The sequence below is a fragment of the Passer montanus genome, unplaced genomic scaffold, assembly GCF_014805655.1.
Source record: "Passer montanus isolate IOZ18808 unplaced genomic scaffold, ASM1480565v1 scaffold269, whole genome shotgun sequence".
Lineage (NCBI taxonomy): Eukaryota > Metazoa > Chordata > Aves > Passeriformes > Passeridae > Passer > Passer montanus.
The window spans coordinates 107,486-122,568 of record NW_024367361.1 but is presented as its reverse complement, the minus strand read 5'-3'; the positions used below and the strand labels follow the sequence as shown (position 1 = coordinate 122,568).

General features: G+C 42.7%; 1 protein-coding gene across 3 annotated transcripts in view; it reads left to right on the top strand.

The window, feature by feature from the left end:
* Positions 1-1,789: 1,789 nt before the first annotated feature.
* Positions 1,790-15,083, top strand: part of ITCH (itchy E3 ubiquitin protein ligase) — a 61,003-nt gene continuing 47,709 nt past the window's right edge. For all 3 annotated transcript variants that reach the window (XM_039712419.1, XM_039712417.1, XM_039712416.1), the window contains exon 1: positions 1,790-1,904. The gene's annotated coding sequence lies outside the window, so the exon portion shown is untranslated. The remainder of the gene's footprint in view (positions 1,905-15,083) is intronic.

The window sequence follows — 15,083 nt, the reverse complement described above, 5'->3', positions numbered from 1 at the left end:
AATGTGAGGACTGTTCTGCGTTCCTCCTGGCCTGGAAGCACAAACTGATAAGCAGTCTGCACCTGGAATACATTCTTTTTATCGTGAATTTTACAGAGCAGATGGAACAAATGGAACTTGACTGGAGGCATCAGAAGCTGGAAAACAAAGAGATTAGGGCTGTTGATTTTGAAAAAAAAGCACTTTGCCAGAAATGCCAGTTGGAAAAAGGAGGGGGAAGACAGTAACTCAGAGGACAACTGATGTGATGTTCTCAAAAAGAGACACTGAGTGTTATTCACATCTGCTTTAGCAACCTTTACCTACCAAAACCCAGTACGATAAAAAGAGACTGCAAATGGCCACACTGCCCTAGGGATGGACGTAGGCTCACCTGGGGATTCCACAGGGGCTACAGGGATGTGTCCTTGGGGCAGCATCCGGCTTCTTCCTGCAAACACTCAGCTCTGCTAAAGGTGAGATTCACCCAGGCGGCGGCGGAGAATGGTACAGTGCAGTGTTCCCACCGCTGGGAGTCCAGCCACAGGCAATCTGCAGGAGCAAACAGTGTTGTGTGCCAGCTGGGAGGTGAAATAAATGGGCAGGAGATCTTTCTCCTTTTTAATGCCTTTATTGAAATATATATATATATATATATATACTGTGGATATTCTCCTACTCTCTCAATATTGGGTATTCTTTCCTCTGATTTCAGAGTGCAGACTCTCTCATTCCTCACTGTCAAAAGAGGAAGTGTATTGTAATTTCTGTGCATTCACTTATGCAACAGTGTGTTCAGGTTAAGAAAAAATACACTTGAAACAAGAAAGATTTTATGTAAAAGTTAAATAATATCACTGGCTTGAGCACCTGCAACAGATTCTTTAAAATCACAGAAGTTATTTTATTTTCAAAGGGTTTTATTTTGTGTCCCAAAGCACACAGTGACAGCAGTGATGTCCCAGCTGCTTGACTGGTACAGACTCACGTTAGCCAGGACGTTCCTTTGTGCTCTCAGGGATTTGCTGTTCCTGGTGTCACTGCAGTAACCTGGGGCCAGGGATGGCCGCAGCTTCCTCAGGTGATCTTCTGCCAGCTGAGCCCTCGGGGGTGCTGTGATTATCCAAGATTTCTACTGTAGTCTGTGTATACACACACACATACGTATATGCTCTGTTTACAGAATCACAGATTCATGGAATGATTTGGGCTGGAAGGAACCTTAAAGATCTCATTCCACCCCTGCCATGGGCAGGGACACATCCCACTGTCCCAGGCTGCTCCCAGCCCTGTCCAACCTTGCCTTGGACACTTCCAGGGATCCAGGGGCAGCCCCAGCTGCTCTGGGCACCCTGTGCCAGGGCCTCAGCTCCCTCACAGGGAAGCATTTCTTGTCAATATCCCATCTAACCCTGCCCTCTGGCAGTGGGAAGCCATTGCCCCTTGTCCTGTCATTCCAGGCCCTTGTTCAAAGTCCCTCTCCAGCTCCCTCGGAGCATATCCCATCTAACCCTGCCCTCTGGCAGTGGGAAGCCATTGCCCCTTGTCCTGTCATTACAGGCCCTTGTTCGAAGTCCCTCTCCAGCTCCCTCGGAGCTCCTTCAGGCACTGGAAGGTGCTCCAAGTTGCACTTGGAGCCTCCTCTTCCCCGGATGAAGGCCCCCAGCGCTGCAAGCCCGGCTCCAGAGCACACGGCGTTCCGCCGCTCACCGCGGCCCTCACGGCCCCGCCCTGTCCGCGACCCCTCGGCCCGCGCCGAGCATGCGCAGTGCCTGGCGCGGGGCACGGTGGGAGCTGTAGTCCTTGTTCGGCAGCCGTGGGACTCGGCGCCTGCGCACGTCGCGCCCGACTTTGCTAAGTCGCTGCCGGAGGCCGGGCGGGCCGCGCTGCCATCTTGGACCTGAGGGACGGGGGAGCCGCGGCCGGTGAGCGGAGCGGGGGCACGGGGATGGGACCCCGAGGGCGGCGGGGAGACACGGGAGGCGCGGGAATCCCGCGGTCGGGCCCGGGTCCGGAGGGACTCGCTGAGGGCGGACCCGCCGCTCTGTAGCCCCGGGCCCCGCGGGGCAGCTCCCGGAGCGGGGCAGCGCCGCTCCCTCCCCGGGGCGCGGGCGGCGGTCCCGAGAGCCCCGCGCTGTCCGGCCCCGCCGCCCCTCCGCGGCTGCCGGGGGCACCTGCCCGCAGCCCGGTGCCTCCAGCTCCGAGTCCTTTCCTCAGCCGTCCCCGGCAGTGTTGCGCCCCTGCCCGGCCCGACCCCGCCAGCCTCTCCCTGTTCGTGCTCGCCAGGATCTGCCCCTAAACCTTCGCCCTCCCGGAGGCACGCTCCCCTCAGGGCTGTGCTTTCCGCAGCCCTTCCAGCGCTGCCTCCTTCTCCCGTGGGTGTCCCCCCTGTCCCGGGGCTCCTTCCAGGTGTGCGGGGTTCTGTGTCTTTATCTGGGCCGGGTGCAGCCGGACACTGAAGGAATGTGTCCTAGCGATACAGCGTGACTGCAGCCAGAGGTTTATCCCGAACTCTGTTCCCTCTTGTAAACACGGCAGAATGGCAACGTTGGTGCCACCGCTCTATTTTGGAAACACGGACAAGTTCTGGCTGTTAACTCTTCCTCTCCCACGCCGGTTGTCTTTGACCTTGTGTGCCAATGCTGTCGAGATAAAAGCAGACAAAGGTGTTCGAGGATGGGTTTCTCTAATTTGCTCTAATATTCGAGAATTCAGCTTGTTTTAACTGCTGTAGTTTGTGATGTTAAATTGTCAGAAGACCTGATCTGTGCGTGATGCAGAGAAAGGGGCAGGTATGGTGTTTGGGGTACGGGTGTACCTGTGTTGTGGCAGCCTTTACCCTTGATGCTTCAGGAAATATCCCCAGCAAAACTTATCTTTTTAGCTTAGTTGGAATTGAAGAAGTCAGAAACCAGGGTATTTTATACTGTCTTTTCTCAATATATTGCTGCTTATTGTCATGAGTTTCTCATTGTTTTGCTTGGTCTCTCCTACCCTGCCTGTCAACCTTTTCAAAGAGAAGTGAGGAGAAATCTGGACTGGTATTTGAAAGAAGGCATTCTGTGGTGAGGGAGTGACAACAATTGCTTGTATTTACCTGCAAAAAGGCACAGACGTTTAAGAGTGAAACATGAATCACAGGCCATCTTTGATTCTGAGGATTTTAGTGCTTAAAAATGTATTGTTTCAGAAAGCAGTAAATTCTTTTCTGTTTTCTTGAAGTGAAAGTCCAAAGCAGTTGTAATTTAGTTACAATTACCTTGCTATTCACTACAGCTGTTTAAATGTGGACTGTGTCTGGTGTGCATTCTTAGTTGTGATTTAGCTGACATTTAATCACTGCACTGAATGCATTCACCTCCAAATGATCTTTGGAATAATATGTAGCATTCAGACCCAAAGTGAGTTTTCTTGTCTTTAAAGCAACAACAGTAGATATGAGAGGTAATTTTGGAGTGGAAAATAACTGAGACTTCTGAGTGCTAACTTTGAAAGCTTCTTACAGATTAAAGTTATTTTGGAGCTTAAGAGAGATTGAGAGAAGATTATTTATATGAATTTATTAGTTAAGCAGCATTACCTCTTTTTCTTCCCTCTATTTTCTATCTCTTCTTAAAGTTCTGTTTCTTCTGTTTGTGAAACAGACCTGAAACATGAGTTATCTTATTTCTTTAAGTTTTGAAATTGTTTGGGGGAAACTACAGCATAAGGTAACAGGAAGAAAGGCAGTAAAGTATCAGGGTGTTTGTCTTGAGGAGATTAAATTTATAATTTTTTTAAGAGAGCTTGTCGTAGACTGCTTGAAAAATGTTTCATTTTACAAAGTGATTTTATTCTATTTTACAACATGTGAAAGAGATAAGATGCTTGTCAGCAGCATTATCAGTAGCAGTTAATGATAGCATCTAAATAAACATCTTTTGTAAGTTTAAGCTGTTTAAACAAAGTGATAAATATATTCAGCCATAGTGAAGTACTTTTCAAGCAATAAAAACAATTTGATTTCTTCTTAAAAGCAAGGAAAAGAGTCTGCAGGGTGAGAGTAGAAGAAAAACCCCTTGCACATGGTAACGATGAAGCTTCTGGGAGTTTATTTTTAAGCTTTTCTCTTTGGGTGTCCAGTTATGTCAATGTAATGCTCTAGTTTTTGTCATTCTGCTACACTTAGGTGTAATTGCAGGAACTTCTTTGTGCCCTCACAGCGGGGGAAAGTGAAGGTGTGAGCATAACCCAGCAGAGCACTGGCCACAGCTCCTTACTACTGCAACTGCACTTTGCCCAGCTGCAGAAGCATTTTGAAGTGAGTGCTTGCCTCAGAAGAGGAAGTAGACAAGCCATGATTATAGTCTAGCTTGGGAGTATTCTAGATATTTAGTTTTACTGTCTCATAACTTGAGTCCTTTTAAAGGCTGTAGGCAGTCCTTCTTGGTCTTGGTTGGACTGTTAGCTGAGCTCATTCTGTGTGCACATTTTGGTGAGACAAAAGGTTCTTCATCCTTCTCTCAGAAGACTAAGGCAATAGAGACTTGGTCAGTTTCTCTAAATGACTGACGCTCAGGTTTTACTGTAGTGCAGAGTTGCTGGAACTGAAGGATTGATATTTTTCTTCCTAAGAATTGCAAATTGCACATCATAGAAATGAAAGTATTGCAACAAACTGGGAAAGAGTGTTTTGAAGAAGCCAAGGCCCTGTTTCATATGACCAGCTCTCAAGTTATGCCTGGAATTTCTGCTTTTACTATACCAAAGCACAGCAGGTTTTTTTCTCCTCTCTGAGGAAACACGATACCACATCTTGTTGCACTAGTTATTCAAATAGTTTTTCAAACTTGGCAGTATGGTTTTTGGTGGGTTTTTTTGAGTTTTCTTTTAGTCCTCTTGTTTAATAACCAATAATTCCTGCCTTCCACCCACCTGCCCAAGCTATTCTCAACTCTGCTGCTGGGAGAGGCCTGTTGTTTCAGTCAGGCACAGAACTCCTGTCATGTTTGCATTTCCATCATTGGTTCTGAAGCTGGAGCTCAGACTCAAATGGTGTTGTTGCTCAGCAAGAAAAGGCCAGTTCTCTTCAGGGGGATTGTTCCAATTCGATTGTGTGGAACCTTGTTTCTGATCAGGAAGTGAAAGGTGACTTACCTTTCTTTACCTGAAACGTGCAGCTCTCAGGTTCTGGATTTGTTAGCCCATGATATGGAAGCTGCAGCTTTCCAGAGGATTGTGTTGCTATCAGCCAATATAAAATCTTCATGTTCTCTGTTTTCTACTTTTATAGGTACTATTTTTCTTTCAATGGTAGCCTTTACACATATTTTTTCTTTCTGAGTATTAACTGGGTACCTAGTAATCTTTTTGAAGTTTATTACTAAGGAAAAGAAAGATCAGGTGAAAGATTAAGATGATCTTGAAACAGGAAAAGACATGGTAAGACAGGTCTGCAATATGCTTCTGATTTATTTATTAATTCATCAAATAAATAGCCATTTGCAATGAAATATCTATTAGGAATATAAAATTTGTGACTGGAAGCATGTTAATTTTCAGGAAAATAAAATAGGCTCTTTGATCCCTTCAGTTTCATGTGATTGGGATGGAACTTTTGCCTGGGCAAGTTATGCATAACTTACTACCCTTTGTAGCTTTGCCTCATTCAGTGGAAAATGTGAAGGAAAGCTCAATGCTGAGCAAGCTGAAGAGATGGACTGAGACACAGAAGAGTGGGTTGTGTTAATTTTTAACATGCTTTTGGTCAGTATCCATGCTTAGTGCCTCCCCAGTCCCCAGTGCTAGCTAACTTTTAATTATGTATTAGTAATCACTAGTCTTGCTTAACAGTTAGAATGCTCAGATATCCAGATTTTTATTTTATTCACTGCTGGCTTCATAAACACTTCAGTGTATTAAGACTTGTTGCTCTGAATACTCTTCTTCTACTTTTGTAACACCCTGAGGTTTTTGCTCTTGTCAGTGCTGCTCTTTTCATCTATTTGAAGAGCAGATAGATGGAGCAAATTTGTTCCGTGTAAGGATTCCTCATCTTGCTGAATACTCTTCTTCTACTTTTGTAACACCCTGAGGTTTTTGCTCTTGTCAGTGGTGCTCTTTTCATCTATTTGAAGAGCAAATAGATGGAGCAGATTTGTTCCATGTAAGGATTCCTCATCTTGAAAGTAGTTTTTTTTTTTTTTTTTTTTTTTTTTACTTTGGCTTGTCAGAGCCTGAATTAAGTGATCTGTGGATCACGCTGATTAATTCCTCGTAATAAGGCTTGTCTCTACAAGTGTATGTGCCTTGTATATATACATGTGTATTTCCTACTGCTGTAAGTATATAATTTCAGAGACTGGATAAGAAATGTGTTGACCAATATATAAAAATGTTCATAAAATGGTAATGTATTTGGCCTAATCTTGAACCAGGCTTGCTAACTTCTGTGAAAGTGGTGAGCTGCATATTTTCACCAGATTTTACCTCAACACCCTTTCCTGTCTATTCACATTAAAACTTCCTGGGTGATCCTGCATGTGAAGGGCACTTTTTAAAGGAAATGAGAGAAAAGAGAATTTGTGGGCTTAGAAGATAAAAAGTGAGACTTGTGATGACGCTGACTTGCTTTTTGTATCAGGATCACAGCATGGTTTGGGTTGGAAGGAACATTAAAGACACCAGTTCAAAGATCATAAAGCTGCTTTGGTTCTTAAATGTCTGTGATTGACCCAGTGCATGGCATGTCTCCAATGATGAAGCCTTCAGAGCAGTTTCTTGTTCCAGCTGTTTGAAGGGGAATAATGTGCATAATGGTAATGGGGAAGGGGAGGGCAATGCTGAAGGAAGACACTTTGATCACCTCACTCTACCTGGAAGAATTTTCCATAGCTGCCCAAACGAAACAGCTCTCACCTGTGTTTTCAGGTGGATACTCACCACGTGTAACATTTCTAATTCCGTTTCTTTCCTCATCACCTAAAGGTACAGAGGAAAACTTAGGATCCAGGGGCAGTAATCCTGCCTGTAATTGGCAAGTTCCGCTTTGTGCACCTTAAATTGAGTTTACCAGTGAGATTTTAGAATATAATTTTTTTTTGGCCTTATACCAATGAGGCATTTGTGAATATTAAAAAGACCAATTTCCAGAGCAACGCTGCATTTATTAAACATTTGTCTGAACCAAATTGAGATCAGGTCAATGAAAAAGCTATCGTGAGGCAGCAGTGTTCTCATTGTTCTTCTGTGTACCCATTGAATCAGGCTGTTTAACTCCTGTTCTGAAATCTGGTCTGGGCAGGTGGATTTGGTCTGTGTGGAGACCTGTTGACATTGCTGGTGGTTTATTTGATATTCTCCATGGTTTAAAGGTCTTAAACTTTAAACAGCCTGTGAGGCGTGGCGTATCATGGCTTTTTTCTGCTTTCCTTTCTTTGCCACTCGTGAGGCTCTCAGAACTACAAGACTTAAGGCACTAGTGAGAGCTTCAGTTATTAAAGAAAAAAAATAACATTTAAGCAACATCTTGCTTTCACATCTGTGATGTGAACAAAGTAATACTGTCCTGAGGGGGATATTAGAGGTGAAAATATTTTCAGACTAATGCCTGTTCATTTCAAGGCTGGAAGCTGCCCAGTGCACTCTCTGAGTAGAGAAGACACCAGTGAAGTGAGCTTCATAGTTATGGGTGGCTGATGTGGGAGGTGAGAGGAGGGGACTTACAGACAGTAATGATAGGGATGAGATTTATTCTAAGAGAGTCTGTGTCACAGCTGGGATTTCTTTGCTTTTTGGAATTACACTTCCTGTTTTAAAAATAGTAAACTCTATATTCTGTGTTTCTGCCTACATGACTTCTGATCTCACGCAGAGTAATGCAAACTAGGTAGTGTCTGAACAGAATTTAGAAGAAAATTGTCCAAACTCCTCACATGGTTCAGACTCAAGGTTTGTATCTGTAAGAATGTTTTGTTGATCGAGGTGGTCATTGCGCAGTGTTATGTGGGCCTGTTCTTTTGCTCCAGTTTGTGGGCTTCATTTTGATGTTCCACATAATGTGTTGCCAGGGAAGCCAGGAAGGGGTGGATATATGGTATAGAGTGTTCATAAATTACTCTCCTTGCATAGAATATTTTGCCAGGGCATGCAAAGTGTGCCTATTTTGTTTTTAAAAAAGACACAGTTTCACAGTTATCAGGGGCCCTGGGCTTTTTTTTTCCTGAAGATTTCCTGGATTAAACAGGTCCTTGAATGTCAGTTTATGACTAGAATTGGCATGAAGGTAGGGAAGGACTGTGAGACAGGGGAGTGTCAAGGGGAAGGGAGCCCATTCCTTGGGCAGTATCCAGCTGCACGAGGATAATTGCCCATCTGCACTGCTCCATAGCTGCACTGCTGATGCTTGTGGTGGTGCAGTTACCTCTGGTTCACTTGCAAGTTTTGGTTTAGGAGCCAGTCCTGCGCTTCTTCACCAACCTGTGGGCTTCCAGTTGTATCCCAGCAGTAAGGCAAGTCCCTTGAAATGGAAGGATACAGTCAGTGTTTATTGTTAGAAGATGATCTTGTTCTTTTGGTTTTATTTAATGCGCAGTTGTCAGTTTTTCACACAGAAGATCTAGGATGTAAAGACTGAAACTTTTGTTGAAGGAATTTACTTATTACCTTAGTCGGAAGAATTAAGATTTCTGACATCTGCTTTATCTTTATAAAAAGGTCAAAGGAGTCTTAGGGCAGCCTCAGAAAACCCAAATTTAATGGAAGTGTTGATAATATTGGAATAGTGGTACAATTCTAGGCCACCTTTCTCCTGTAGTTTGTTTTATTTTACAGAGAGGCATAAGCTGGAATGTAGCAAGAAGTCAGATTTTGCAGGGTTGGGATGGCTTTGTTGTCCACCCATGGCTGTACTTTGATGTTGCCATCTGGTCACTTGTTAAAAATTCCTAGGAAGCAGGTAATGGACTTCTGTTGAAATTAGAAAACATGAAGACAACTCCTCTGGAACTGAAGGTTTTGCTTGCGGCAGTTTTCAGTTTTGGAAAAGACAATGACCTGTAGCAGACTTTTAGATACCTCAGGGTTGACTTAAATAATCTCAATACTTTATCCCCTCCCTAAAATTGTAATTTTGATTTCATTTTTTGGATTTACTTTAGTAATAAATAATTTAGCTTGGGAAAAAAAATGCAGCATTTATTTTCAGCTGACACTGAATTTTCCACACAGCAATATTATTTTTTGTTCCACATACTGTCTTTCCACTTCTAATTTCTTTGATTCTACTGTGTAAGAATACTCAGAGAAGCAGCTTATTTTTCTTAGGGGGCAGTGTATGTGTAGTCTAACCTTACCTGTCAGAATTGCAGTGAGTTGTCTACAGCAGTTCTTGTTCCCACAGTGAGTCAATCAACAGGAACTGTGTTACATCATCTACTTTGCTGAAGCAGGTACAAGCAGCAAGCGACAAAGAGCTTTCTTTTTCAAGAGATTTGAAGTCATCAGCACATTTCAGATACGTGGTTGTTGCTGGTAGTAGGGAATGATTCATCATTTCTTTGATGAGCCTTGCCAGGCTGAATTGCAGAGCTGTGCAGTCTGTTTCGATTTCATTTATTGCTCAGGTACGTACAGTGATGATCTGTTTAGCAAGTTTTTTATAGGCAATAGCTCCTGAAAGCTCCACAGGCCTTTTCATCTGTGTTCTTGGGAGCAAAGGAGTGGAGTTGTGTCTGTGGCTCTCTTCATTGCCATACCCACAGAGGGAGGTACTTTTGTGCTCACTAAACCTTTGCTGGTGCTGTCGGACACTTAAAACAAGGTGCATTGTGTATTGGACAGTCCTGCACAGAACATCTTGAGGTTCATGTAGACACCAGCATTGTATCTGCTCCATTTGAGGCTTCCAGGTGAGATGATCAGGGTTGACATTTTGCTGGTAGACAACAGTCATTCCAGAAGCTACTTTAAAAAACATTACAGCTGTACAATTTAAAAACCGTATAAACATGTACAACAGCTGTAATGGCTGCTGAAGTTGTCATTCTTAGTAATGACCACAGGTAATTGAATGGTCAAGCTTTCTGGTGTTTTTCATTCCCCAGAGTTAAAAGCTTTTTGCAGGTTTGTTTAGGTGTGTGTCCGAACCATTGATAATGAAATGTAGCTCTGAGAAAGGAATGGGGAAATAACCTGAAGCAAGCACTGAGCTGTAAATAAGAAGTAAAACTAATGGCCGGAGATTATGAAATCCTCTGTAGGTGCTGCCCTCTGTTAATAACTGAATGTGTAACTGCTTCTGAAAGGACTTGTTCCGAAGCTGCAAGGTGGGTGGTGAAACAGAAGGTGGTGGCCTCATATTTTGTTTTACCTTGCTATTTTACAGCAGGGAAAATGTTTCTTATTGACTCTTTGATGTGCTTAGGCCTGAGCAGCATGTCTTAGCCAGAGTTGACTTAAAAGATGAACCCTGGGCATTATGTGACTAACACCATCAGTATTATTTAGCTAAAAATAAATTACACAGATGCTTATGCTAGCTCTGTATAACCTGGTGTAGTTATCTGCAAGAAATGTATCATTTTAAGAAATTTTCCCAACTGACATGAATAGAGGTTTGTTTGTAGGGTGTTTTAGGGGAAAACCCTCCCAGCCAAGGCCTGGGCTCCGGCCAAGCTCTGGCCCCTGCTGGTTTAGAAGTGTGCCATCAGATGGAGTTTCTGTGCTAAAAATATTATTAGGTCACTTTGACTTGTTCATTTGGGCCTATAAAAGCTGGACCCATTTTCAGGGAATTTAGAGACCTCATCTGTGGGTAGATGCACCATATGGGATCTTTCTAATTGCCAGGAAGGTTTCTCCAGGTCCTCCCTGCAAAACAGGGCTCCCCAGTGACTGTGGGCTCTGGATGATGGTGGAGTATTTAGGCAGTTGGTGATATATCTTTCTCAGTCATTATCCTGTCTCTCATATAGCAATTATTGGGTGCATTACCTCGTTTGCTAAAGCCAAGCATGTAGTTTTATTGAAAGTATTATGTTACTTTTGTGTTGCCTTAATATTCATAGTCAGATAAGACCATTCTTTCCATTGGTGTCCATCCTTTAAATTGCCCCCATCAATTTGAACACACTTCAAAAGTAATGCCCTTGAAGTACTTTTAAAAATAGCTGAAATACACACACCATGGATTTTTGTCTGATGACAAGTCACGAAATAATGTGTAGAATTAGTTAAAGTTCAAGTGGTTCTCTTAACATATCCAGTGATACCAGTCTTTTATCTCTTCCCATAAGTATCAATTAAGTTCTGCAGTTTCTGAGATTTGCTCATGAAGATTGACTCTTTCCACCTTTTTAATTGAAAAATGACTTAAAGCAGTAGTGTGAGCTGTGATGCTGTGTGGGTATGTCTGTACTAATGAGATAGGAATGAAAAATGTAGACACTGGGAAATGAAAGTCAGTGGGTATGTGAAAATCATCAGGCTAAAGTGGTAGAAGAACATGTGGATGAGAAAGGCAGCTGTGTTATGCTGTGCAGCTATATTCTACCTCCAAAATCAAATTACCTGTGTAGACATTGTGGGGATTTTTGAAAGCATCATGTTTGTCTAGCTTTGGTATCATAAGGGAAACTTCAGTGCCAATCTTTCCCACTGAGGTTTGGACTAATTTATATAGACTCTTAGGAGAAGCTTTTAGGAACTGTTAGAGGATCCTTTAAGCAAATCTCTAGCCTAAATTTGTCACAGATGGGATATTTTTTAGGTAAAAGAGAGTAATTAGTTTGATTGAAAGTACCAGGACAGTGGCTTTAAAGAAACATGAGAGAGATGGAACAACATACAGGTAACTGTCCAGGTTTGGTTGTGTAAATAATAACCATGTAAGTTAATATGAAGGAAATATGTGAAAACATCAACAAATTTTGATATCTTTTTGAATAAACAGAGTGTCCCCCATGATATTTAATGACTTTCTCATCTCTTATGTTGTTTTTATAACAATGGGATACCACAGGTTCCAAGGCAGTGATATGTGAATTTTTTGTGAGGTTTCTTATTAGGGCAAAAGAAAATGAAAATAAACCAGGAAACCAGTGGGCATTGGAAGTGTCCAGTAACAGCTTTATGTTGGGACAGTTGAAGCAGTAGACTTTTGTATGTTTTTCAGTTTCATGTAACCTGATTGTCATTAATTGGAGCTAGCCAACACTTGGGTCTGTGTAGTGCTGGGCTTGTAGGAAATTCACTCAAGCTGTATTGCTCTGTGCATTATAATACACAGCAGCAATAAGGGAAATGGAAGTAGTTGTTAAAAGTGAGAAGAAATACCTGGTGCAGACTTGTGCACTGAATTTTAGTGTAGGACACAGGAAAAACTGTAGAAATGAAAATCTTGATGTTGAAGATGAACACTACTGAACCTGGAGAAAGTGCAATACTGATTTATGCAATCTTTGCCTTTCTATTCAAACTAGTAAAACTTAAGCTATATTAATAACTGAACACTGAAAGGGATCCTTGGTTTGAAAAAAAAATAGCCTCTATAACCAGCTTGATAGATGTCTTTTCAGAGGAGGAATCTGCTACAGGACAGAGACTCAAAAAGAGAAACAGGACAGGTACAACAGGAATTACTGAGGTTGTTTTAGGAAACTCAAAGAATCCCAGAATACTGTGCAACAGGAATTACTGAGGTTGTTTTAGGAAACTCAATCCCAGAATACACAGAATACCTGAAGTTGGAGGAGACTTTTGGACATGGCCTGATCCAAATTCATCTTTTTAGAACAAGACTAGTTACAGTGGTCAGTAATGTGTTCAGTTGGGTTTGGAATGGTTCTGAGAATGGTGATTTAACCTCTCTTGACAAGTTCTCTGCTCTTCAACCACCCCACAGAAAAATAAATGACTCCATCCCCTGTTTTTAAGTTGAATTTCCATTATTTTAATTTGTGCCTGCGGGCTATTGTCCCATCCCTCAGTACTGCTAGGGAGAGTCTGCCTTAAGCCTTTTAACCTTTGAGTATTTATACACACTGGTAATATCCTCCTGATCATTCCCCTTTCCAGGCTTAACAATCTCAGCCTTCTCAGCCACTTCCCAATCACTTTATTGTCTCTATAGCCCTTTGCTGGTGTCACATCAGTCCATCTGTGTCACTCTTGAGTTGGGGAGCCAAATTCTAATTCTAGAATTAGAATGAAAGAGAAGGATCACCTTTCTCATGCTGCAAGTGATGCTTTTTCCTAATCCAGGATGCTGCCAACCCTTTTATTTGTTGTTACTGTGAGGAAGCATTGCTAGTTCATGTACAACAGCACCAGTGTCTTCTGCAGAGTTGTTTTCTGTCCAGCTGCCCCCCAGCCTTTACTGGTGTATGGGTTTAACTTTGCACTTCCACTTGTGGTTGCACTTCCACTTGTGGAATTTTTGTTCCATCAGCATATTTGCTGAGGATGAGCTGAGTCCAGGTCATAAATGGGGAACTTAAACAGTGCTGGTCAAGTCTGTGCCCCTGGGCTATACAGCACTGCTGCCTGGGTTCTAACTGGGCAGTGCACCTCTGATCCCAGCCCCAGGAACCTTGCCCTTCATCCAGGCTTGCAGTCTGCCCCCTAGTTGTGCCTGGCCCCTGCTTCATCCCCTTGTGTGAGGGTGTTGTAGGTCATGGTGTTGTCCCAGCTACTAAGTCATCTTCTCAAAGAATGCTGTCAGGTCTGTCACACATCATTATTTCCTCTTTATATACCCATGCTGACTAATACAAATCACTTTTTTGTCCACATTATGTTTGGAAATGGCTCCTACGAGAATCTGCTCCCTGACCTCCCTGAGGTTGAGATGACAGTGCACAGTCTGTAGCTTCTTGGATTATCCTTCTTGCTTTTTCAAAGAAAGGTGTGTCATTTTCTTTTCAGTACCAGGAATGTGGAGAGTCACAGGAGTTGGACTTTTCACTTCAGTGTGGCACGGAGTAGGCTTCACTGATTTTCTCTAATGTGTAAAATGAACAGGAAAATAAACTTCAGTTTTTCACCATGTTTGTAGATGCCTAATACTTCTGGAAATTTATACTCCTTGTGATAAAAAACATTTTTGCTTACACAGATAGTGGTACTCAGTGGCTGCTCCTCCTTCCATATGAAGCAAGCAGTTCTGTGGTCTGGCTCATCACTTAGGCCTCAGGGAGACCATCTGTTACCTTGTTTGATGATACAAAGATGTTGTGCTTTATGACAGACTTTTTTTTTTTACCTACATCATTCAATTAAATAGACATATAGTCTAAATGTAATCTTAATCTATTTGACTAAAAATACTCTGTTTTTTTCTTAAACCAGGGCAGTTAAAACTTCCTAGTAGTTTTGTAGAAGCAATTTTCTAGCCTTGATTTTGCACAGAAGAAGAGAAAAGGCATACCTGTCCCACTGATGGAGAGTGAGAAACTTTGGGATTCCATTTTTATAATTTTATAAAGGAAAATATTCTGAAAAAAAGTCTTCTCTGAAACTGTCAGAATGGAACAAAATGTGGCATCAGAAACAAAGTGGCCCAGCAAGGTCACACATGAAAATACTCTTGTCCATGTGCAGGGAATTAGAGGAGAGCAGGAGTAATGCAAAAAGAGTGAACTTGAGTCAGTGAATGTGAGAGACCTGTGGAGGTTTTCCTCATGGCCAGAATGCATAGCAGAGAGAACAGGAAAAGAAACAGTCTTCATTAGTGGTTTAATTGTTTTAATTTGGACAAGGAGTGCACTTTGGAAATTAATCCACTGAATGTTCTCATAGTCTGTTCCTGATTTGGCTTGTGAAATCAGCTTGGATCAAGGAAGCTGAGTTGCTTTTGGATGAAACTGAACTGCAAGCTGTGGTCCTGCTCGTGTTGGACTGTGGGATCCCTGTGGAGCTATTCCAAACTAAAACTCCAAGGACATATCCCATGTGGGTTTCAGGTCTGCAGGCCTTCCTGCCTGGTCCCGTTGCTGCTTGTGGGTGTGGGCACAGCAAATCCTCATGGGGGAGTTCAGAGACCATCACTGGAGAAGGCTGTGCCATTGTGGAACGGGCTGCAGCAAAAAAGAGACACGTTGACTACAGTAATTCTGAAAGGTGTGGGC